We start from the raw sequence: 5,518 nt of genomic DNA on the forward strand, positions 1-5,518 counted from the left end.
GTTCAGTTAAATCACTACCCAACTTAGCTGTTTTCTCAGCTCTCCATCTTTAATCATGAAATTAGGTTTGACAAAGTTGTAAAGATCTCGGGCCTCCTAGAATGTACTTAGGGCTTTACATCGTTTTATATGTCTTTGTATATTTCTTTATCTTTGGTGTCAAACATTCTTCACGATGTGAGGAATACTGCTTACAAAAAGTTGATCCATACTCCAACCCAAAGAAACCCTGGAAACTTTAATATCTAGCTGATTTTGAAAATCTCTCTGACTTGTGTCTCCACCCAATTGCTCACCAGTATAAATATTGTTGCTATATGTATCTTTGAAGAACTCTTCTTCTTTCTTTTTGTTCATGACCTTAGAATGTGCTCCCAATAATCAAATTATTGAATCCAAAGGTATAATTATTTTTTTAAACTTTTACCACATTGCTCTCCAAAAAGATTCTTCCAATTTTCAGGTCTACAATGCATGCATGAATATATCTGTTTCTTCACACTTCTGCTAGCATTGAGTATTAAAATTTTTGTGTATTTTGTCCAATTTACATGCAGCTCTTCATTTTGATGTTTTGAAGGGGTTTCCTAATAAGCACTACAGAAAACACACACAATTGAATAACAGTAAAAATCAAGGGAAGCTGAAAGTTACAGTACACACACACACACACACACACACACACACACACACACACACACACACACACTTCAGTTGATTCTGATTTTTAAAGCCTCCTTCTTTCCTTTTCCTTTTCCTCTACCTTTTCCTTTTCCTCACCATCACTCCCCTACTCCCAATATGGCCAGCCAACTCTGATGAGCTTAAATATTTTCTCAATTCTCCATCTTTAGCTATTGTATTCCCTTTGACAAAGCTATGCCTTAGGCCTTCAAAAATGTATTTGCGTCTGACATGGGAGTTCCCATCTTTTATAGATATGCCTCTCCTTCCCTTTACTACTTCCTACAGTCCTCCCAACTGAACTCTTTTCACTTCTTGGATATGGAGTTAGATTGCTTTTTTGTCTTTACCACCTTCTGTATGGACAGAAAGATCTTCCTACTTTTTTCAGCATCCCCAATAAATCCTCTTGAGCTTCAGGTGTTCTGGACCAAATTAATGTATTCGTCTTATCCTTTTTCTTGGAAATTTTGATGGTATGACTTTTTGACACCTTTTTTGTCTGGTCTAGAATATCTTCCCTTTTCTTTACTATCATTACTAATGCTACTACTCCTTATATTATTATTACACTATTATTATCACCAAGTGAATTAGCCTGAGTATAAAGCTAGAAAAATGGTAACTTTCTGGTGTAACAGCAAGCTGTTTATTGATAGGATCAAGAGCCTGTTGTGATGAAAAATTAGCATGCCAATATGCATCCTACACTACATTTTACTCCAGTTCCCCAAGGCGTTACAGTGACCCTGGATTCTTAAAGGCTATGCCAGCAGAAAAGGAGATCTGGCAGGCCCTACCAAGACAGAAGGGCTTTTTTGTTTCATTTGTTTCAGTGTCCAACTCTTTGTGTTTTGGGGTTTTCCTGGCAGAGATACTGGACTGGTTTGACATTTTCTTCTCCAGTTCATTTTGTAGTTGAGGAAACTGGGGCAAACAGGGTTAAGTGACTTTCCCAGCGTCACACAGCTAGCAAGTATCTGAGGCCAGGTTTGAACTCAGGAAGATATGTCTTCCTGATTCCAAATCCACTGCATTGTCTTCAGGGGTGGGGAGCCTGTGGCTTTGAGGCCTCACCTGACCTTCCAGGTCCTTGGGTACAGCCTTTTGACCGAGTTTAAGTTTTACAAAACAAATCCTTTCATTAAGGAGATTTGTTCTGTGAAGTTGGATTCAGTAAAAGGGCCACATTTGAGGACCTGGAGGACCACATGTGGCCTGAAGGCCACAGGTTCCCTACCCCTGGTAGCTGCTTACATACTGTCACCCAAGTTCCAAAACAGGCAAGTGTGGTAGAGGTTTTTTTTTTTTAGAAAGCAAGGAATATCGTGGTGAATTTTCTATCCATGACAATTCATTATGGAGTTATCAAAAAAAAATACCATTCAAGTCAACAAGCATATTAAAATAGCTCCTGTGTTCTAGGTATTAGGTATACAAAAACTAAAATGAAAAATAGTCCCTGCCTTCAAGGAGTTTACAGTCTATTGGGGGCTATAACATATAAATAGATCTTTTAAAAATTTAACTAAGCCTATGGTTTAATCAGTACAGGGAGCTCTGGGGGAGGAGTTTTCTTTATAACTTATGGTTTTAGAGAGTTGCCCAAGACGTTAATAGATTAGGAAATAGAAGATAATTTGAGGAGAGAAAGACCACTAACCACTAACTGGCAATGGGGTCAAGACAGTCTTCCTGTAGGAAGTACTGCATGAGTTTAGAAAAAAAAAAGCCCTAGAGATTCTAAGAGATGAAGGGGAAGAAGGTATAGGTAGATCAGTTTTTGTAGGTGATTAGGATAAATAACAAAGGTGGCGATGTAGAATAAAGGAACCAAGGAGGGTACTACTTTGCTGTTATGTTAAGTATGGTCTCTGCATGTTTTAAAGGGACTGATGACCATAGGTATGACAATTCTATTACTAAATCACATAAGGTTTATTTTTTTACCCTTTGGAAAAATTCCTGATACATTAATATTCCATTCTTACGTTTCAATCATAAAACAGAAAAATAAATATGATCCTACTTCCCCCAAACACAAAACATGGCCAAACTTGTTCTAGCTGCTCACCATGCTACCTGTCTCTGAGGAAATGCTGACATTAATTAGATTCCAGGTCAAGCCAATGCTGGCATCAGATCCAGTGATGGCAACCTGACTATTAGTAGATCCTCCCACTAGACTTTCCATTTTGATTTGAACCCCAAACATCAGTGATGATCATTTGTCCATCAACAGATCTTTCTGCTGGCTTGGTAATTTTGATCTGAGTCCTAAGAATCTCTTGATTTTGGAGCCTTGACCCCCTCCTTCCCCCCCCCCCACAATTATGCAATCAAAAGAATAATTTGTAATGGTGAGCTCCTGAGAAGTAGTCTGAGAAGAAGCAACCAAATTTGCTCAATAGCATTTCATCTCTGGAGAGCTAGATTCAATACCACTATACCTAGCCTTGTCATGTGTCATTAGGGAAGTGTTACTGTTTCATTCCCAATTGGTGTGCCTTGGTCAGATCTGGATGTGGAATGATAGAGTCTCCTTGAATGGTGAAGGTCTTAAGTGTGGTTCCTCCAGGTCAAGGTTGAGGCACATAAATGGAGTGGCATGGGAAAAGCTCACCCTGTATCTGTCTGTGCTGACCATTACCCGAGCACCTGCAAAGCTGACTGGAAAGCTGGATGGCTTAGGCCAATACACGATGATGATGCACTTTGGAAGAGACTGATAGGGACTCTCCAATGTGACCATAGAGATCTATTTGACACATTCAGTGATGGATTGTGGGAAGCCAGCAATAGTGATGGCCTGCTTAGCTCCATGAGCACTCTGCACTGGAACCCCTATATTTTCTCTCATTTTCTTGATCTTGCATCCTCCTTTTCCTATAAGAGAGCTACCCTGACTAGCAGGGACCACAAGCTTCAGGAGATGAGATCTCTTGAAAGTTATGGTATAGGTCAAAGTTGCTGAATGTCTTCTTCCAGTTTGTCAGTGATCACAGCAAAACCTTAAACAATGACATTGGTGAGGGGCAGCTAGGTGGCATAGTGGATAGAGCACCAGCCCTGGATTCAGGGGGACCTGAGTTCAAATCTGGCTTCAGACACATAACACTTGCTAGCTGTGTGACCCTGGCCAAGTCACTTAACCCCACTGCCTAGCCAAAAAACCAACCAAACAAACAATGACATTGGTGAGTCCAGAGGGAGCACTTCTAGCTGCTCCAAGAAGGAAAGCAATTAAAAGGACATATAATTCTGGCATGAGATTTTCTGCTGTCTTCAGCAGCTACCTGGTTGTGTTTGATTATATAGCTCTGAGCTATGAACGAAAGAACTCCCTGAATGGAGAGGCTTTCGAAAAGCTGCACTCCAGCTGATGGTAACAAATTGAGGCACAGGATCTGAAGACTCTGAATAGCAGAGGGTACCAGAGAGTAGCATATCAGCAAAGACGCCTGGCAATAGGGGCATCTACTAGAGTGCAGTAGAGAAAATAGAAGCAGAGGACCTCAGTTTAACAGAGAAAGCAGCTTGTCCTAAGACATGACATCACCAGAAGATACCAGTTGCTCTTTACCATGAGAAGCATAAACTGTCCTAGCACAGGAGAATATGTGTGTCTTGGTCATATCTTTTCCCTACTCAGTTGCTCAACCACATGTATTCTCTGGCCACATGTGTTTCCCACATGCATCCATTCTCCCATTGGTTGTATATTCTCCTGTGGTGAATTCATCTATGTATTTATAGGGGAAATATTTCTTCTCACTTATCACTCTATTCTATTTAATTAAATATCTTCTCCTTTGAACTACTGTGTGCTCTAATTAGCTGTAAAAAGCAACAATGAAGGAGTGCTCATGGAGCTTAGTTTTTGAGTGGATATTGACACACACCCACATTGTGTCTTGAACCTGGGGTAGCTTTCAATGAAACTCTGATGGGGATGGGTGGGTACCACCTAGGCATAGTGAACAGCTTCCACAATGGCATGGACATGGGAGATAGTGGATTGAGCACAGGGAGCAATAAATTGGCCAGTTTGACTAGAACCTAAATTATAAGGGGTAAAATATAAAAAGTCTGAAAAAAATATATTAGAACCAAATTATGACAGGCTTTGAAATACCAAACTAAGGGGTCTGTGTTTTATCCAAGAGGTAAAAGGAGGCCACCAAAGACTTTTCAACAAAGGAGTAACATGGCCATTACTTTAATTCAGGAAGATTATTTTGGAAGCTGGGTGGCAGATCTTTTGGAGAGGGATGATTCTGGAAGCAGGGAGATCAACTAGGAGAATACTAGAGAAGTGCAAATAACAATTCATGAACTAGGGTGGTGGGTGAGTGAATGGAGAGAAGGCAATGTAGGCAAAAGAAGTTGTGGAGAAAGAGTAGTCATACCAATTCCTCAATGAGAGTTCCTTCAGCTCATATTGTAAAATACTATTCAGGTCAGTGAAATATCAGCTGTTTGGAAGCCATAATCACAGAGATATCATCTATATTCAAATAAGGTAATATATTTATAGTGATTTCCAGACCTTAGAATGCTAAGAATTATTATGATATTATGCATTACATTTTGCATATATGGTATTATATTGTATATTCTATTTTACATAAGTAACACTATCATATTGTATCATATGGTAGTACTTATTATATTTATATATACATAGTATTATATAGCATATAGTATTTGTATATAAAGTTTTATATTATTGTAGTTGTACATAGCATCATATAGTATTATATATTGTATATTTAGTATTATAAAATTGTATTGTACATATATCATATTTTATTATATATTTTCCATATATAGT

General features: G+C 38.9%; 1 pseudogene; it reads right to left on the reverse strand.

The window, feature by feature from the left end:
* Nucleotides 1-2,746: 2,746 nt before the first annotated feature.
* LOC110208771 (poly(rC)-binding protein 2-like) lies at nucleotides 2,747-4,161 on the reverse strand (annotated as a pseudogene).
* Between the last annotated feature and the right edge of the window lie 1,357 nt (nucleotides 4,162-5,518).

The sequence above is a fragment of the Phascolarctos cinereus genome, unplaced genomic scaffold, assembly GCF_003287225.1.
Source record: "Phascolarctos cinereus isolate Bilbo 61053 unplaced genomic scaffold, phaCin_HiC Scaffold_4;HRSCAF=312, whole genome shotgun sequence".
In the NCBI taxonomy this organism is placed as follows: domain Eukaryota; kingdom Metazoa; phylum Chordata; class Mammalia; order Diprotodontia; family Phascolarctidae; genus Phascolarctos; species Phascolarctos cinereus.